A 21,389-nucleotide genomic window follows, 5' to 3' on the forward strand; every position below is an offset into this window, starting at 1 on the left:
AGCCTTCAGTTAATTCAAAATGCTGCAGCTAGAGTCATTAAACTTAAATAAAACAGGGATGAAGTGGAGGTTTGAGTCACTAGGTGTTCACAGGAAACAGTTATTTCTATATTTATTTATGTTCATTGTTAGTTGGTTTAATCTTTTTTGTTTTGTTTTATCAGATTCTTTTTGTCCGTTTCTCTAAAACTGTATTGTGGCATTATTAGTTATTATTACTATTATTATTGTTGTTTCTACTATTATTATTGATATATAAATAAAAATAAATGAATAATTAATAATAACAATTACATTTGTAATACATTTGACTCTTTTACGACAACAAACGCTGAGCCATGAATTATTATACAGAAAACAAATGTGCTGACAGCTGCAACAGCTTAATGCTAACTTCAACATTGAAAATGCCAGAGACATGCTAACGAGTTAACATCGGCCCCGTTTTTAAGTTATAAAATACATGTATCAACTGTTTCAGAAGACCATAACAGGTCAGATTATCATAAAAAGGTCAATGTTACTCACAGACATATGCTCTTTAGGGTTTTAGTGGGGAAAAATTAAGATTAAGTGAAATAAAACACTGAATCAACAAAGCACCAGATCTGCGAATCACTGCTTTCATTGGTTCAAGGTTCAAAGCAAAACCGCGCTGCAGAAACAGTTGATTTATATGGAAGAAACAAAACATTTGCAGTAAAACAAAGTTATTTAACAACTAACTGATGACTAAATTAGTTGACAACTATTTTAATAATCGATTAAATTGATTAGTTATCTCAGCACTACTAAACACCTCCTCTTTCTGTTAGATCCTGTTTGGGATGTGTGTGTGTGTGTGTGTGTGTGTGTGGGGGGGGGGGTGTCGCCTGTGCGCTTGGACTAAACCATTGTACAACTGTGCAGGGGTGGAAGGGCCCTCAGAGATCTTTCAATATTATTGTTAGAGCAGAATTATGTTTTGCAACATTTATACATTCATTCTAATTAAATTCTTTTACAACATGAATTGTATGGACATTAATAACATGCAACACAAAAATGTATTTAATGCCAGTTTTTTGTGGCCCCCCCCCATGCTCTGGGCCCTGGGTACATAGTACCCTTTACCCCCCCAGTCCGACGCCCCTGCTCACAACTATAGACACAAGGCTGCTGCTTCAGTGATCCACAACCGGCAAATTTTCGCGTCGGAGATAAATGCGCGCAGCAATTAAACAGAAAGACATAACACACTGACATTTTCTACCCAAGTAAGTAAGTATTTTCTGACTCTAGAACCAAAAACACCGAATGGCTAACTCACCTTTGCTACGTTTTAGAGGTCGTTACTTTAAAACTGAATGAGTGAGAAAACACGCACACCGCAGACACCGAATGTTTTGATTCCTCTGCTGATCACATGGACAGCTGGAACCTGGTCGAGTTTGTGGTCGTTTGTAGACAAAACATCAATCTTTCCATTGGTACCAAGTATTAGCTTATTCACACTGATTACGAGAAACGGCAGCGCAAATACTACAGCAGTGATCCGGAACTGGGCAAGTGACTGTACATTAGCTAGCAAACGTTACTTAGCTAACACTAATTTTAGCTCATTTGCACACATCTGTTATACTACAACCCCTGGCAAAAATTATGGAATCACCGGCCTCGGAGGATGTTCATTCAGTTGTTTAATTTTGTAGAAAAAAAGCAGATCACAGACATGAAACAAAACTAAAGTCATTTCAAATGGCAACTTTCTGGCTTTAAGAAACACTATAAGAAATCAGGAAAAAAAATTGTGGCAGTCAGTAACGGTTACTTTTTTAGACCAAGCAGAGGGAAAAAAATATGGACTCACTCAATTCTGAGGAATAAATTATGGAATCACCCTGTAAATTTTCATCCCCAAAACTAACACCTGCATCAAATCAGATCTGCTCGTTAATCTGCATCTAAAAAGGAGTGATCACACCTTGGAGAGCTGTTGCACCAAGTGGACTGACATGAATCATGGCTCCAACACAAGAGATGTCAATTGAAACAAAGGAGAGGATTATCAAACTCTTAAAAGAGGGTAAATCATCACGCAATGTTGCAAAAGATGTTGGTTGTTCACAGTCAGCTGTGTCTAAACTCTGGACCAAATACAAACAACATGGGAAGGTTGTTAAACTCAAACATACTGGTAGACCAAGGAAGACATCAAAGTGTCAAGACAGAAAACTTAAAGCAATATGTCTCAAAAATCGAAAATGCACAACAATTACAGTTGTTTAATTTTGTAGAAAAAAAGCAGATCACAGACATGAAACAAAACTAAAGTCATTTCAAATGGCAACTTTCTGGCTTTAAGAAACACTATAAGAAATCAGGAAAAAAAATTGTGGCAGTCAGTAACGGTTACTTTTTTAGACCAAGCAGAGGGAAAAAAATATGGAATCACTCAATTCTGAGGAAAAAATGATGGAATCATGAAAAACAAAAGAACGCTCCAACACATCACTAGTATTTTGTTGCACCACCTCTGGCTTTTATAACAGCTTGCAGTCTCTGAGGCATGGACTTAATGAGTGACAAACAGTACTCTTCATCAATCTGGCTCCAACTTTCTCTGATTGCTGTTGCCAGATCAGCTTTGCAGGTTGAAGCCTTGTCATGGACCATTTTCTTCAACTTCCACCAAAGATTTTCAATTGGATTAAGATCCGGACTATTTGCAGGCCATGACATTGACCCTATGTGTCTTTTTGCAAGGAATGTTTTCACAGTTTTTGCTCTATGGCAAGATGCATTATCATCTTGAAAAATGATTTCATCATCCCCAAACATCCTTTCAATTGATAGGATAAGTGTCCAAAATATCAACGTAAACTTGTGCATTTATTGATGATGTAATGACAGCCATCTCCCCAGTGCCTTTACCTGACATGCAGCCCCATATCATCAATGACTGTGGAAATTTACATGTTCTCTTCAGGCAGTCATCTTTATAAATCTCATTGGAACGGCACCAAACAAAAGTTCCAGCATCATCACCTTGCCCAATGCAGATTCAAGATTCATCACTGAATATGACTTTCATCCAGTCATCCACAGTCCACGATTGCTTTTCCTTAGCCCATTATAACCTTGTTTTTTTCTCTTTAGGTGTTAATGATGGCTTTCGTTTAGCTTTTCTGTATGTAAATCCCATTTCCTTTAGGTGGTTTCTTACAGTTCGGTCACAGACGTTGACTCCAGTTTCCTCCCATTCGTTCCTCATTTGTTTTGTTGTGCATTTTCGATTTTTGAGACATATTGCTTTAAGTTTTCTGTCTTGACACTTTGATGTCTTCCTTGGTCTACCAGTATGTTTGCCTTTAACAACCTTCCCATGTTGTTTGTATTTGGTCCAGAGTTTAGACACAGCTGACTGTGAACAACCAACATCTTTTGCAACATTGCGTGATGATTTACCCTCTTTTAAGAGTTTGATAATCCTCTCCTTTGTTTCAATTGACATCTCTTGTGTTGGAGCCATGATTCATGTCAGTCCACTTGGTGCAACAGCTCTCCAAGGTGTGATCACTCCTTTTTAGATGCAGATTAACGAGCAGATCTGATTTGATGCAGGTGTTAGTTTTGGGGATGAAAATTTACAGGGTGATTCCATAATTTATTCCTCAGAATTGAGTGAGTCCATATTTTTTTCCCTCTGCTTGGTCTAAAAAAGTAACCGTTACTGACTGCCACAATTTTTTTTCTTGATTTCTTATAGTGTTTCTTAAAGCCAGAAAGTTGCCATTTGAAATGACTTTAGTTTTGTGTCATGTCTGTGATTTTTTTTTTTTTTTTCTACAAAATTAAACAACTGAATGAACATCCTCCGAGGCCGGTGATTCCATAATTTTTGCCAGGGGTTGTACATACATTGCGGACGCTGCTCTCCTTTCATTGCTCTTCCACTGTCAAACTCAAACACAATGAACTGCTCATGAAACTCGTGGTATTTATATTTTTCCTTTAACCTTTCCTCTCGTACCCTCCTTTTTTCACTGCAGCCTCCTTCTTCCCTTCTCCTTCCTCCTCATCCTATTCATACTGTTCACATATGCTTTAAACTAGCAACAAGCTTGCGATAAAATTTACATAATGCTAAAAAAATCTGTAAATATATTTGCACTAATTATGCCTAAGTGTTTGGAAAGCAAACACACGTTGTCAGTGACTAGTTATTTAACGTATCACCTGCCACATCCGTGGTTACACAGAGCTCGATGTGCATGAGTGCATGTGTCCGTAAGAGGGTGGGAGAGGTTGAAAGCAGGATGCCTGGGCGAGGAAGTTTATTAGCTGAGGTGAGAGGTTTGCATGGATAAGTGCACCTATGAGAGGCTGACAAGGATGAATGTGTGTGCACGTTTGAAAGAGACAGACAGAGTAGAGGTGTACGGTGTGTGTTTCTGCACTCGTTAGGTCAGATTCCAGCCATCGCAATCAGCGGCAATCCTGACTCAGCATCAATAATGACCCCATTAGTAACGAACCCCCCTGCTGCTGTTGCACGCACACAAAGCTGCAGACACTCCTCATTATGTCCGTGCACCTACATGCAAATCATCATCATCATCATCAGAATCGTTTTTAAAAAATGGCTTCTACCAGCCGGTCTTCAGGACTGAAATGAATTATTTGTTCTTTAAAGCTACAGTGTGTAGGATTAAGCGCCGCCTAGTGGTGACGTTGTAGTTTGCAACATGCTGTCACTGGTCACAATTTGTTTTCTGTTCATGTTTTCACATCTTTTGTGATGAGGATTCATGCTTCTTTGTGTTCCCTTGCGATAAGCAATATGCACGAGCCTGCGTTTCACAAAAATGAGGATTTGTTACAGTATATATTGTCACCACAATGATATACGAGGTCTGTTAGAAAAATATCTGACCTTTTTATTTTTTTAAAAAACCTGATGGATTTGAATCACGTGTGCTTGCATGAGCCAACCTTGAACCTTCGTGCACGTGTGAATTTTTTCACGCCTGTCGATTGCGTCATTTGCTTGTAAGCAGCCTTTGTGTGAGGATGGGTGGAGTCTCTCGTCGTTTTTTCTTTGCAAAGAAATGGCGGAACAAGTGGAGCAGCGCGACTGCATCAAATTTTGCCAGAAACTGGGCGACAGCCAGGTGGAAACCATTCAGATTATTCAGACGGCTTTCGGTGACGATGCTATGGGCATCACACAGATTAAGAAGCGGTACAACCGGTTTAAAGACGTCCGCACAACGGTGGAGAGCGAGCCGCGCTCTGGGCGGCCATCAACATGCTGAAATGACCGGATCATTTCCAAAGTGAACACTGTGGTGATGCGGGACCGTCATGTGACTATCCGAGAAATTGCGGAAGAGGTGGACATCAGCACTTTTTCGGCACATTCCACTGTGACAGGAGATTTGGCCATGAAAAGAGTTGCAGCAAAATTCATCGGCACACAGCTGATGGCACAACAAATGCGCCTCCGTGTTGAAGCCTCCCAGGACATGTTGTGACATGCCCACCTTGTCCACAATTTCTCGGATAGTCACACGACTGAAAAGCCACCGAAAGCAGTCTGAATCTTCCGAATGGTGGCTACAAAGCCATTTATATACACAAATTAATAAAATACAAATTATTATGACTTCTCTCTCTCTCTCTCTCTCTCACACCTGTTGCAGTATATCATGACAATATGTACCAATGTTCACAGCACATATTGTCACTGGTGCAGTGGACTGTAGTAACACACCTGGACACGTATTGTCCCTGGCGCCGGTATGTATTTTTGGGCCCCATGCACAGAAATCGTACTTTTTGTCAGTATTATAATTGTATTAGGGGCCTCTCTGGGCCCCTGTCAATCATGGGCCCTGAGAATCCTTCTCCTTATTCTCCCCTTGTCGGCACCCCTGGAGCCCTCCCCCATGTAGATATGAAGGGCTCATTGCAACCTTATGAAAACACACTTGTTTCTTGGTGCATGTAATTATACACTAACAAATAGTTATAAATGCGATTCTGTTTTTGCTAATAAACACCCCTATATTCTACACTCGGCAGCTTTAAAACTGCAACTTGTGATGAAGACAAGCCTTCATACGTATCCCCTAAACTGCCCATTCTCCTTACGATCCACTTCTCCAACACTACTTCGCTTTGATTCCTCTGTGTTTTCTTCTGTACTGCCAAGGTCAGAGGTTTACAGGAAAATATGATATGCTCTTATTAAAATGATGTGCAAGAAGCCCATTCCTTTAAGTAAATGTGGATATAAATGCTTGCTTTTCCCCCCAAATTTGCAAAAGTATATTATGCAGAAACTGTCGTTACTATGCAAAAATGTGCCCTTTGGTTTCATCACGTCTTTCATTACAAGTTTTTAATGTCACACATGCTGGAAAGTTTTTATGTGACTTTCACATAACGTAAGAAATACAAATACAGTAAAAAAAAAAAAAAAAAGCAATTTAGTCAACTTCAGTACAGAGAAAATAAGTATTTTAGTCAAATTGTTGTGCTTCAGTTAGAGAAAAAAGTCTTATTTGGTTAAAATGTCCCTTTACAACTCTAACATTTGTTCTTTCAGTAATCTGACGTTATGATTTACAAATTTATACCCTCTCACAAAATATAATCAAATACAAGATGGAACAGGTACCTGCTTACATGAAATACTCTGTGTTTGCATGTACTGTATAGAGAAACTAAAAGTGCAGTAAGAAAAGCATGGAAAAGATTGGGCCACCGTTGAGAGAAAATGCATATTTTATTTGGTATAACATTTTAAATAAATAAAAATAAATAAAAACAATAAAATAAAACAAAAAAATTCAGCCCTCATGCATAAAATTGAGAAATTACACACCTTTATTTCAATGCAAAAATAAATCTCAACAGTGCAGTCTAAATTAAATAAAAACACAAAATGCATGATAATGGATTGCAAAAATGCATGCACCTGAGGATTTTAGTATTGTGCAAAGGTTTAAGGGTGTCTGAAGTCTCCTGTTGTTTTTCCTCATTAGCATGCCAGCAAAAGGTTATATGTTAAATTCACACACATTAATTTTACAGAAATATTTCACAGAAATATGATTATTTTGATGAGTATATTCCTGAAAGCAACCAATTTTGGTGATTAAAAACGTTTTGGAGACAATGCATGATTCCTCAGTGAATAATATTATGATAATAATTAGTAAGTAACAATAACTGATCAATATGATGTTCATGTAAAACCACAGAATACATCACCCAAAATAATTCAACCGATCTTCATACCAGATATTAATCTTGTCTTTATAGTTTATGCTTTTTATTATTTTTGCAACATATTTTCTTCTTTTTTTTTAAATCATGCCTGTGATTTTAGGGCAGGACTGCACACAATCACTTTGGCAACCAGTTGACTTTAGACAAACGAGCACATGGCTGTAAGAACATTTTCAAGTCAGTGACTTTACATTGGAGATGAATTAAACTGATCAATACAAGATGGCAGGATTTTACAATCATGAAAATAAATGCCATCATTTTAAAAAATTGTGTAAAGAAGAATGTTGGATTTCTGTCATTTATTTTGAGCTAAAAATACTTAACATATTGATAATCAAAATGTACAAGATAAAAAAAAATGGATATGTCACTTCAAACAAATTTCATCTCAAACTTAAGAATTGAGATCAAACAGGCTCGTATCAGGTCACTTCATCAGTTTTGTAAAGGTTGAGTTAAAATGACTTATTTCTTGTGAGCAAATTTGATGAAAGGAAATATTGCATCAACACAAACACACACAATCTGGATCACTGACAGTGCAAAGGTCACAGGGTTTCATGTCAAAGGCTCAGTCAGCAGGAGGGGACACATGGGACGTGGCCCCTGCTTGATCCCTTTGCATGCGTGCGCCTGCGTATAAAAAGGACGTGTACAAGTGCACACCAACAATGCTTTCCATACATCCCATCGAGAGGAGTGTGACCCTGAGCCCTGCATCCTGACAGGAAGTGCCAGTGGGCTCAGAGAGGAACGACAGTCCCGGAGGTGTCAATCACGGATTCAGACTGACAGACGAGTACATGAGCGGCGCTCTCACACTCACCCACACACACTCGCTCCTCTCAGGACTGCACTCTGTCACTCTCTCAGGCTGCCTGTCTTTCACTCAGTCTTCCGGCCTCTGTCTTCACTCTCTCTCTGTTGTGCTGCTTCTCCCTCGTTTTCTCTTTACATCCGGACTTGTTACTTCCCCTCCGTGCCCGTTCTGTCTTTCAACCTGTCTGGCCTACTCACAGATGGGCGACGTGAAACCATTTGTGTTCTTGCTCACAGTACCTCTGTGTTCTTTTGGTTTTAGTTCTGCAGCACGTTTAGTGTGCATGTGCATGTGATTTTTCTCTGAATCCTATATGAGATTTTCGCTAATACTATAAGTATTGTGGCCGTTTAGTGCATCAGCATGGCATTCCATTATAATTACATCTCATCCTGTTCAGCAGAGCTGAGTAAGTTTATTTATTTATTTTACTGATGATTTTGAACCAACTCAGCCACATGGGGTGTGCAGCAAGTACATTGAGAGTGCCGGTGCCAAGCCCTGATAAATGAGGAGGGTAGAAGGAGGCAGGGTGTTATCCTTAAAGTTTGTCAAATCTCAGTCACATGGGGTGTGCAGCCAGTATACTCTGAGTGCCGGTCCCAAGCCCAGATAAATGAGTAGGGTTGAATCAGAAAGGGCATCTGGTGTAAAAAAAAAGCCAACCCAAACATGCAGAACACAAACTGAATTTCCATACTAGATCAGGGTTGAGGCTCAAGTTAACGACTGCCACCGGTGCCATTGCCCAACAGGGTGCCGACGGAAATTGGTCTTCTGATAGGCGAAGAAGAAGAAGAGGAGGATAATGTGTCCATAGACAGTGGGAGAAGAGAAAAACTAGAAGGGTGGATGTGAGAGTTGGGACTTTGAATGTTGGCATTATGGCTGGTAAAGGGAGAGAGCTGGTTGATATGATGGAGAGGAGAAATGTAGACATATTCTGTGTGCAAGAGAGCAAGTGGAAGCGAAGTAAGGCCAGGAGCATAGGCGGTGGCTTCAAGTTGTATCATAGTGTGGCTAGGAAGAGAAATGGTGTTGGGGTCATTTTAAAGGAAGAGGATGCTAAGAGTGTGTTGGAGGTTAGGGTCAGGGTGTCTGACAGGGACATTAGTAAGGATGAAATGAGGGCAACTATGAAGAGGATGAAGAGTGGGAAGGCTGTTGGTACAGATGGCATTCCAGTGGAGGCCTGGAAATGTCTAGGAGAGATGGCAATGGAGTTTTTAACCAGATTGTTTAAAAAATCTTGGAAAGTGAGAGGATGCCTGAGGAGTGGAGACAAAGTACACTGGTTCTTATTTTTAAGAACAAGGGTGATGTGCAGAGCTGCAGTAACTACAGAGGCATAAAGTTCATCAGCCACAGCATGAAGTTATGAGAAATAGTAGAAGCTAGGCTTAGAAAACAGGTGAAGATCTGTGAGCAGCAATATAGCTTCATGGTGAGAAAGAGCACTACAGATGCAATGTTTGCTCTGAGAATACTGATGGAGAAATATAGAGAAGGACAGAAGGGGTTATGTTGCATGCTTGTGGATTTAGAGAGAGCTTATGACAGGGTCCCAAGAGAAGAGCTGTGACATTGTATGAGGAAGTCTTAGTGGCAGAGAAGTATATGAGGGTATAGTGCAGGACACGTACAAGGACAGTACGACAGCCGTGAGATGCGCAGGTGGAATGACCGACTCATTCAAGGCGGAGGTCGGATTATACCCAAGATCACCTCTGACTCCTTTCTGTTCGCAATGATGATGGACAGGTTGACAGATGAGATCAGACAAGAGTCTCCATGGACTATGATGTTTGCAGATGACATTGTGATCTGTAGTGAGAGTATAGAGCAGGTTGAGTTTAGCCTGGAGAGGTAGAGATATGCTCTGGAGAGAAGGGGAATGAAAGTCAGTTGAAGCAAGACTGAGTACATTTGTGTGAATGAGATTCAGATTCAGATTTATTGTACCGTTGGGTAAATTTGGTTTACAGTGAGTGAGTCATCTCATTTTGTAAACACACAAAAGAACACAGGACAAAGTGACGACAGTGCTAAAGCTAAAAGAACAACAAAGGACGACCCAAGATAAAAAAAAAGCAAGATACTTAAAACATCAATAGATGAGAAGCCTAAAATATGTCAAACCAAGTCAAAGGATAAAAATGTGCCATTCATAAAAACAAGATAAAAAATACATAAGTTATATTGCAGTGTCTCGCACTTGTTAACAGCCCTGATGGCTGCTGGTACAAAGCTGTTTTTGTAGCATTTGGTTTTACAAGCAGGTACCATGAACATCTGACCTGAAGGGAGCAGCTGAAACCCACCATTAAAAGGGTGGGAGTCATCTCTTAGGGCCCCTTCACACATAGTGCGAAGTTTGGACGAAGTGCACACTTAGTGCACATGACGCAGGAATCGAGTGCAAACCGTGTACTTTCATACCTGCCTCTAATGCCTCGTACACCTGTTGCTACAACTGTTTGCGGACACAAGCACCTGAAAGGCAAAGTGTGCACTGTGCGAACCCATCGCACCCTCTCGCGGCAGGTACCAAATTCCAGGTGATACACACAAACACCTAATGCCGCACGCATGGCACTTAGAAAATGTGTGGCCAGTCGACCACTGTCATACTGAGGGGAGTGAAATTTGTCTAAGTTCCCCATGACTGTGGAGTTGTCGAGATGTGGCACCACACGTGTGTGTGTGTCGCACGCTCTCCTGCCCCCCCAACATGTGCATGCGTGTTGCCCCCCCCCTGCAGGCGAGGCACATCTCATCTGATCACAGAGGGACACTTTGGTCTGTGCGCTGAATGGATGGGGGTGAGGCAGTTGTTGACATCTCTGGTCCTGGACATCAGAGCTGCAGAACACGCACCGTGTGTTGATGGACACATGCGTCTGTGCACTTGCTGTACTCACATCGATATGGGGTTAAAATTGTCTCATTAATATTTGTAAATGCACGCAGGGTGATCTACAAATAATCATTGATTTGCAAATGTGTTCAGATATCCACAAATGCAAATTTCATATTTGTAACTTGTAAATTGGTCTTTGCAAATAATATTGTATTTGCAAATATAAAAATTTGCCAAAAAAAAAAAAAAAAAAAAAATTACATTTGTAAAACTGGAAATTGTATTTGTGAATTGAGTTTCAGCATTTGTGGATCACCAATTACACGCATTCATCGCTTTCCTCTGTGACGTAATTTTGAGACATTCTTTTCACGAAATCCACACAGATCCACAAACAAATGCCTACTGATTCATAAATACACACTCATGCACACTGGATATCCACTAGATGGCAGTATGGTTCCATTCATTGATGTGGCAAAGTGAAACTATATACTCCCAGATGAGAGAAGAGCGACATTTCAGAATAAATCATTTCACATTACCGTAATGGAGGCGTCTGATGGATGGGTATGTATGTGGTGATATTGTCTGCAAGGTCAATTATTTTTTTAAATTATGTGTCCGCAGATTTCATCATGGGGAGGGGGGCGGGGGTGTTAGTGTTGTACTCTTTAACGCAGTGGTTCAAATAAGGGGATTAAACAGCATTGCGACTGTGCGTGCTCCGTGACACAGACATGCTGCAAAATTCTTCTTTTAAAAACTTGAAAGTTCTAAAGGTTTGCTATGTACACATGCTACATTTAGCTAAGCTTCACAGAGGAACCACACAGTGTCACCGCAGCAACCAACAGTCCCGCTTTACGACAACTGTCGCAACAGCCAGGCTTTCAGTGGCATTTATTCTCAAAACTCCGCGGATCCGAGGAAACTGATTTGTATCTGTAACACACAGATCAGTGTCCGCGGACTTATAAAACTTGCATGATGTCGTCAAAAGAAGAACGTTTTGCGATAAGCATTTTAAAAACTCAGTAATGATCACGATTAAAGAGTCATCCGGGAGCATATAGTTTCAGCTTGCCACATCAATGAATGGAACCACACTGCCATCTAGTGGATATCTGGTGTGCGTGAGTGTGTATTTGTGAATCAGTAGGCATTTGTGTGTGGATCTGTGTGGATTTCGCGAAAAGAATGTCTCAAAATTACGTCGCAGAAGAAAGCGATGAATGCGTGTAATTGGTGATCCACAAATGCTGAAACTCAATTCACAAATACAATTTCCAGTTTTACAAACGTAATTTTTTTTTTACAAATTAAGTTTTATATTTGCAAATACAACATTATTTGCAAAGACCAATTTACAAGTTACAAATATAAAATTTGCATTTGTGGATATCTGAACACATTTGCAAATCAATGATTATTTGTAGATCACCCTGTGTGCATTTACAAATATTAATGAGACAATTTTAACCCCATACATCGAAAACATAAGAACATATATCGCATACGACGGGCTGGAAAGCGTGCACACTGACAGGTCCAGCTGGACCGGAGCGTCAGTTTATGTGGACATGCAGCAGGCGATCTGAACGTAAAATCTGTCTGACAGGACAGTGAGCGGGGCACCGCAGGACCATATGACAATCCAACAGTATGACAAATACGCCACTTTCAGTCACGTATCAGCAGAAATACACCACAGCAAACGCTGTTTGTTCAGTTATCACAGCACTTTTTTTCTTTTTTGAGAAAATACATATGTCTGCTTGTTGATTTTAGCCATTTCAGGCTCCTTTCACAAGACAGTGATTGTGGTGCAGTGGTAGAGTTGCCATCTGGTAATTAGGATGCACAGGTTCAAATCCCATGAATGTTGTGTTTGTTGTTTTTAAACCAGGGTTATTTAACCGCGGAGTTCTGTATTGTGTCCCCCTTTATGTATTATTTATATCAACCCAGTGATATTCACTAATTATACAGCTGGTTTTATTTCATTTTCCTCCAAATCAGCAGCACAATGTGGTGCAGCTCGTCCCATGGAACACAATGTGAGCAGCTGCAGCAGCCGTTGCACTGCTCATCGGCATGTTTCGTGGTGCACTAATTTTGAACTGTTTCACCGTTTTCGTCCACACGTCGTCCACACTTCACACTATGTGTGAAGAGGCCATTACAATCGAACCAGCTGTCCTCTGTACCTGTTTAGCATACAGGGATTCTGGATGAAGCCGAGACTCTCCAATCAGCTTCCTCAACCATTTCACAGTTTGATTTAAACAATTTTGTTTTTGAGGAACATGTTTCCAAACAATGAAACAAGATAAAACTGATTCTATAAAAGCACAATAAACCAAAGTCAGCATGGTCCTGTCAATGCTAAAAGCGAGTGTTAAATGTGAATGTTGTGAGAGGGAGCCCAGTGGAATAGTGTGGTTACAACGAGGAGAAGTGGTGAAAGTAGATGAGTTTAAATATTTGGGGTCAACTGTTCAAAGTAATGGAGAGTGTGGCAGAGGGGTGAAGAAGAGAGTGCAGGCAGGGTGGAGAAAGGTGGCAGGAGTGATTTGTGACTGAAGAATAACTGCAAGAGTGAAGGGAAACAAGTGTTACAGACGGTGGCGCTAACACAAAGACAGGAGGCAGAGCTGAAGATGTTACAATTCTCTTTGGGAGTGACAAGGATGGACAGGGTTAGGAATGAACATATCAGAGGGACAGCTCAGGTGGGACGGTTTGGAGACAAAGTCAGAGAGGTGAGACTGAGATGGTTTGGACGTGTGCAGAGGAGGGACCCAGGGTATATAGGGAGAAGGATGCTGAGGATGGAGCCACCAGGCAGGAGGAGAAGAGGGAGGGCAAAGAGGAGAATTATGGATGTGCTGAAGGAGGACATGCAGGTGGTTGGTGTGACAGAGGAAGTTACAGAGGACAGGGTGAGATGGAAATGATTGATCTGCTGTGGCAACCCCTAACGGGAGCAGCCAAAAGAAGAAGAAGAAGATGATTGATGATTTTAAACAAGCTATACTTTCCTGCTTTATGATTGTATTTCTCATGCATTGAACAGTAGAAATCAGTAAAGGTCCTGTGGGTAAAAACCTCTGTGTTTTTGTGTTGCTAGTACTTCTGTTATTTTGTGGCTATTTGCAGCATATTAGTGTTTTTGCATGTGTTGTGTGAATTTGCAGTAGACACATTATAAAATAAAATAACTGCATGTGCTGGACTTTATATTTGGGCTCTCTGTGTTTGCTATATATATATATACATACACACACACACACACACACAGTAAAACTCACATATAATGGATTTAGGTGGACCGGCAAATTTTGTCTGTTATTATTGAAATCCATTATATGTATAAAACAGATAAAATCAGTTATATGTATGTAACAGATTAGTTACAGCCAGGAGGCTCCGAATGGTCTATGGGAAATCTCCAGCACCAATTAGGCTTAGGTATTTCCTTGATTGAAAGCCTGACCTTGAATCGGGACCCGCGTCATTTAATGACCGGGTCAAAACTTTGAATTTTTTTTACGCCTACCTTCAATAAGCTCCGGACATTATGTGCATTAGAAAAATTACATTTGGTCGAATCCGCTGCAGAGTGGTACCTCACAATCCTAAAACATTATTAAAACCTTCTGCAACTCTGTGGCCCTGCAATAACATGGACGTGCGCGCTTTTAAAATTCTCTGTCGCGTTATTATGCAATTTGCCGCAGGAACAGCGGCTTTTCTGGATTAATCTGTCCCTCATCGAGGTAGACTTTTAAATACATTCATCAACCTCCAAACTAGCGGTACGGTACATACAATTTCCCTCCATGAATTGCGATTCATTTGAGCGTCTTTTCTGATTCTGTGTTGTGAAGTTGGTCATATTTGGAGACTTTTCTGCCAAACGTATTTGATCCATGATTGAAATGTAATTGGCAGGCGCACTGCAAAAACTTATAACGTGACGGGAGAGGAAGGAGTGAAACCAGAAAAATGAGAAATCACAACCCTTTGTGGTCTCAAGTCATTTATCAGGCTCTAGGGAGGGTTTGCAGCCATGCAGAGAGCTCTGATCTAAAGTGATCTGGTTCGTCACACCCAGGGATATGTAGGAAACTTAACACCATATTACACTGTAGGCAACAAGCAGCATTTTGTTAATAATCACTGGCCTTGAATTATGCCCTGCCTCGTTTAGGTCCCATGTCTGAGCACGGACTGAAAAAAATACATGGCTGGTCTTTTAATCAAGGAAATGTGGTCCCATTTTCCTCGAATCAGTGAGTGTCAGTGCTGAACTTCATTTCGCACCTCTGTTACCAGGCACATCCAGACAGCTCTGTCCGGTATATGCGAGGGGTTTGTAATGGGCAGCACGGTGGCTTAGTGGTTAGCACTATTGTCTCACAGCAAGAAGGTCATGGGATTGATTCCCACCTGTGGCTTTTCTGTGTGAAGTTTGCATGTTCTCCCTGTGTTTGTGTGGGTTTCCTCCAGGTGCTCCGGTTTCCTTCCAATTCAAAGACATACAGGTTGGGTGAAATGGAAACTTTATAATTGTCCAGGTCTCCCTTGTAAAAGAGATCTCGATCTCAATGGGACTAAACTGGTTAAATAAAGGTTAAAATCAAAAAATGAAAATGCATTTCGATTGGACAGGACATTCTGTCTGATGTGAGTGAAAATCCGTTATACAAAATGTGTTATATATGGTGATTATTACATGGAAAACCATTCAAAAGCATTGGGACTTTTGCTTTTGTCCAACGAGTATATATATATATATATATATATATATATATATATATATATATATATATATATATATATATATATATATATATATATAATTATGATCTGGTTGTTTGTGCGGGGTGTCAGCCTGTTCATCGGCGCTGGGAGCGCGCTGTGCTCTCAGCAGTTGTGGGCCGTCCTTAAAGGGGCAGTAACACTCCTTAATCTATTTAATCCCCATAAAATCGTCCCTGAAAGCCATATTAATTTTTCGAATGGTGTCCACCTGGAGGTCTCTTACAGTTTCTGGAAAAAAATTGATGCAGCAAAGATCCAAATCGTTCAGACATTTATTCGCAATAAAAAATAGACGAGAGGGGTGGACCACACCTCACTCAAAGCCTGCTCACAGGCGAATGAAGCAACCGACAGGCATGAAAAAACTCACGCATGCGCACGAGGGTTCAAGCTTGGCTGACGCAATCACACGTGATTCAAATCCATATGGTTTGTGAAAAAAATAATAAGGTCGGATACTTTTCTAACAGACCTCGTATTACTGAAAGGTCTCATAATATCAGCATTTGTAATGTGAATCCATGTACAGAAAAATATAAACCAGAACTCCACCAACTTTTATCTTGACATGACAAATTTATTCTCGGCATACTGTCAAAATGTCATTTCAACTTCATTTTCAATGTATTCTTGAAATGCAAAATAAAAAGTCTTCCTCGTGTAATTTTTACATCCGCCAAGAACATAATAAAATCATCAGAATTTATTTATTTGTCTGCCTGTTAGCAGGATTACATCAAACCCGATAACCAACACCACAAAAAGACTTTAGAGGATTGCCTTGTGTCAGTGAAAACATGGATGTCCAGTAATTTCTTACTTTTAAACTTGGATAGGACTGAAATGATGATCCTTGGTCCAGTGAAACATCAACATCAGTTTGACCAGTTAATGCTTAACGTAGGCCTGTGTGTCACGTACATCACACTGACAAAGTGAAGAACCTTGTGGTGATTTTTGATCCCACGCTTTGACCTACACATCAGAGATATCACGAGGACTGCTTTCTTCCACCTTTGGAACACAGCAAATATTCATCCCATCCTGTCTATGGCTGATGCAGAGATTCTGATCCATGCATTTGTCTCTTTTAGACTGGACTACTGCAATGTTGTATTCTCTGGTTTACCGCAGTTCAGCATTAGGGGTCTCGCTGCTGCCAGAGTTTTGACAAGAAGCAGAAAGTTTGACCACATTACACCACTCCTGGCATCTCTCCACTGGCATCCTGTCTCTGTGAGGTCAGATTTTAAGATTCTGTTACTAACCTTTAAAATAATTCACGGACTAGCACCTCCCTGCTTAGCTGACCCAGTTACACCCTAAATACCGGCCCGGGCTCTGCGTTCTCAGGGTGCAGGACTACTTTGTGTCCCTAGGTTGAATAAAAAGTCTTTAGGCCACAGTGCCTTCTCTTATTGTGCCCCTGTTTTGTGGAATGATCTCCCTGTTGAGATAAAACAGTCAGAAACAGTCGTATACTGTGGAGACATTCAAGTCCAGACTTCAGATGCATCTTTTGTTCCTCTCATATGGCTAGCATACTGGCATAGTATAGGACTTCCTCCCCCTTCCTCCCCCTTTAACTCACCTTATTTGTAATGGAACAGGTCTCTGCCCCATTTCATCTAAATTCTGGGTCTCTTAGTGAAGCTCAGGACTAGCTGCCAGCGATCACCTTAGTAATCTCTCTGTTTCCTTGTCGATTTACTGCTGGTGAATGCATGCCTTAAGTGCAGTTATTTCTGGCCGACTGATTCTACTCTTTTTCTCTCTGTCCAAGGCACTGAAGACATTGCACAAGGCTGACAGCTATGCACTACAGGGCGCTGTACTGACCACAAGATGCTCTGGCTTTGCTTTTGGAATGTACTCTTCCATGAGGACAACTTGTGCCGTGGCTCACTGATGACATGATGAGTGGACACAGGGCGTTGGACTTATCTCATGACACCCTGCCTGTGGCGCCACTGACTGCGTGTTCATCTCAATAATGCACTTTGTTTTTGATGCTATTCTGGTTTTTCTGTTTCCTGTTTCTTCAGCTTAGTAAAAAACTTAAAACCCTTATAACTGTTAGAATGGCCGAAGCAGTGGATCTGAGTCTGGTCTGCTTGAGGTTTCTTCCTCAACATCACCACTGTTGCCTGTGTGCTTGCTCTAGGGGTTTGGTAAAGTTAGACCTTACCCATGTGAAGTGCCTTGAGGCAGTGTTGTTGTGATTTGGCACTGTATAAAGTAAATAAATTGAACTGAAATGATGAAAAACTCATAACTCGAAGGTGATGCCTGGTGAAGTGTTCAGCAAAACATCACTACCTGGACCAACCATTATTGTACCCATAAATGTGTACAGTGAAGCAATTTTAGGAAGCCACAAACCTAAATGAACAAAGGTTTTCATAATCCTGACCATATCCTTATCCAGGACCTGAGCATAACACAATTTGTGCTATTTTAGTTTTGACAAACATCTTTGCTGTCAAAATTTGTCTCTTTGACCGTTGACCTCATGTGGTTGCTAGCATCATAGTGGTATTTTTATTTATTTATTGCTGCAAAAATTAATCAAATTCATTTATTGTTCATTGCACGTCAGCCATTCAACCCATCTATCTGCCTGCAATCACCCCTGGAGTTGATCATACCATTCCACACCAGCAGGGGGTGCATAATTGTCTACTGGTTTCCTCTATGACTATCACCAGAAGAATACAATGACACTAACTTGCTAATGGCAACAGAAAGAAAAGCTCACAGCTTGCAGACAGAGGGCTGGCATTGGTTATCACTTATTTAACAATGGGGGAAGCAACACAACTACACAGCAGGGAAAAAGAAGAATGATAAAGTATACTGGTTCTGCTGACACCTGCGAGAAATTTGTCCAGGGGCATATTTGGCAATGCTGCCCAACAAAAGTTCTTTCTTTTTTTCTAGGTGGTAACATGGTAGTAGCATGATGTTCCAATACCAATGCAAGTACTAAAAAAAAAAAAAAAATCGCCAGCCCTGCAACAATGATGCAACCAGTTATACTGTGACAATTTTATTTAGAGGAGGGGTCAGAAAGCAGAAACTACAAAATGCAAAAATCTTTACAATCCTATGAACACCAAAAAAAAAAAAAACTTCAGCCATAGCTTCTTGACTCTTGAAAGATGTTTTTCCTTAAAGTTATACTTTATTCCAACTATGATGACTGTCTTTCATTTACTCAAGCATTAGTCTAATTTAACCTTCTCCATGAAGGTTATGTTTTTATCTGTTGCCAACCAGTTGGCAGTATTGCTGCATTCAGATCCACTGACAGAGGTTGAAGTAGAATATTAGTGGGCTGTAAATTTTAGCTTAAGACTGGAATATAGTTTTGATTCATACAGCATTGTGAAAGGATTTTGGCACCCTTAAATTCTGGAACTTTCACCAGGGCAGGCCAGAATACACTGGTGATGTCTCCACGTCCACATGCCGTGAAACTGTCTTGGATTTTGAATGGTAACCATCCAAGCAGACAGCTGGTCCATCCCATTTCTTAGAAAGTGGCCATCTATCTATAATATGTATATGTCACGGACATGAATGAGCGAAGCTCTTCAGCATCTCACCATGTCATTTAGGTCCTTCAGACTTTTTTGGAGTAAATTCTTCAGGGGAGCATGAGGATGGCTAAAACCTTTCAGCTTCTGGGGGAGCTCCACCCCCCCAGACGCCCCACCTTTTTAAGCATTTTTCTTTTTTTGCTTTTAAGCTTCTGGGGGAGCTCCCCCCAGCCAACCCTAACTACAGCCCTTTTAACCCCCTGCCACTATAAGCATTTTTTTTTAAATGTAGATGTAAATTAACATTCAAAATTTTCAGCTAGTTGACAGTAGGGTTGTACAATATGGCCAAATTATCATATCTCAATATTGTCATATCAATATGATATACGATATGACTATGATTTCACACAAAGTGCAGCAACAGTGAAAATTAAACATTCTTAAACAAAACCGTAATAATACCACACTCATTTTGCACTCATCATAAGGTTAGGATACAGTGGCCTCCAAAAGTATTGGAACACTTGGAATTTCACACACTATATGTTCGATGTCGCTGACATTAATGAGCAAAGCTCTTCACTATATGTGTATATATCATCAAACAATAATTTAAAAATGAATAATTGTTGCAGAACCTACCATCGGTTTGTGGCTTTTTATGACAATGTTGTGCAGTTTGTGGCTTTGTCTCCCATAGGCAGAATTTTTGTGCCATTTCCAGTTTGTGCTGTCGTCTACCAAAGAGTGAGCTTTGCACCGCTGTGTGGCGCTTCACTCGTATTAGCGAGGGGAAACATGGCATTGAGGCCCCTGCATACAGGTCAATGCCCAGAGAAACATTCAACATGTCCAACTGTTAAAACTGAGATTCCCTCACAATGGAAGATTTACACCTCATGAGTCTCCCAAAGTAACCCTTTGACACAAAGTTTTTAAAGCCGTACCCAACGATCTTCCAATTACACTAAGTACCAAGGACATCTAATCATCACCTTAGACCACTGCTTCCAAGTTTTACAGCCATATAGCATCACACCAATGTGACCATACAGGTCGCATTAGCTACAGATGCAAAGTGACAACTTGCCATTCATTTTCAATCAGAATGGAACTTTTGCTGTGACAAGAGACAATGGTCGCTATGCCGCCAGCAAGGCTTGGCCAAAATAAGCAAGAAGCATTTTATGCAAATGCTGAGTGATGTGACAAGGCTAATGCCAATCCAAGTGAAAAGGCAGCGTGTTGTTATTTTGTTGTTCACTCAAACAAATTCAATTCAATTAAATTTATTTAGTTTATATAGCACCAAACTAGAACAAAGCTGCCTCAAGGCACTTCACACAAGTAAGGTCGAACCAGGCACTCAGGTGACAGTAGTAAGAAAAAACTCCCTACGATGATATTGAAGAAGAAACCTCAAGCAGACCAGACTCAAAGGGGTGACTCAGCGCTTAGGCCCCTGTACCAAAAAGGTTTACAATACAAAATAATCCAAGATGGCAGAATACTCTCTGAAACAGCTGCATTTCTGTATAAATCTGGCAATTTTCTTGTGTATTTTGTAAAAGTTAGTAAGAAATAAGCACTTCTAAGTCTAAAAATGCTGTTTTTGTAACCAGATAACTCCTCTGTAGTGTTTTACAAGAAAAATCACGGAGAATTGTTAGCATGCTAACTGGCAATAGAGGAACGTCACTGTGAAAGACGTACTGCTGAAGCAAATCAAGTGAAATTTGGTTCCGTTCAGCAGTCAAACATGGACGAAAAACTCAGTGACAGTTTTGGGTTTCCCTGTCCTTTATAACCAATTTAAATATTGTACACATTAACGCCATGTAACCACAAGCTGGCCACACCCAGGGAATGCCCTTCAAGCAACAAATGGCAACTGCTTGTCATCCTCAGTTGTACCTACTGTGACCATATGGTAAAAGAGGAAGTACCAGCACAAACACAAACACGCACAGCGAGCTTTGTCGGATCCTTCCTACATCCTCTATCTTGAGTATGAACTCCTACCGTCTGGTAGGCGATACAGAGTCCCTCAGTG

The 21,389-nt window shown here is 40.6% G+C and overlaps 1 protein-coding gene and 1 long non-coding RNA gene across 21 annotated transcripts in view; one reads left to right on the top strand and one right to left on the bottom strand.

Annotated features, from left to right (window-relative positions):
* Positions 1–21,389, bottom strand: part of LOC117527150 (receptor-type tyrosine-protein phosphatase delta-like) — a 527,875-nt gene that overhangs the window by 452,819 nt on the left and 53,667 nt on the right. The gene's annotated exons all lie outside the window — the stretch shown is intronic.
* On the top strand, positions 9,475–20,416 carry LOC117527153. The gene is made up of 3 exons (XR_004565453.1): positions 9,475–9,619; positions 10,929–10,931; positions 20,402–20,416. It is a non-coding gene; the product is annotated as an uncharacterized LOC117527153 (long non-coding RNA).

This window comes from Thalassophryne amazonica, chromosome 15 (genome assembly GCF_902500255.1).
Source record: "Thalassophryne amazonica chromosome 15, fThaAma1.1, whole genome shotgun sequence".
NCBI classification, from domain to species: Eukaryota; Metazoa; Chordata; class Actinopteri; order Batrachoidiformes; family Batrachoididae; genus Thalassophryne; species Thalassophryne amazonica.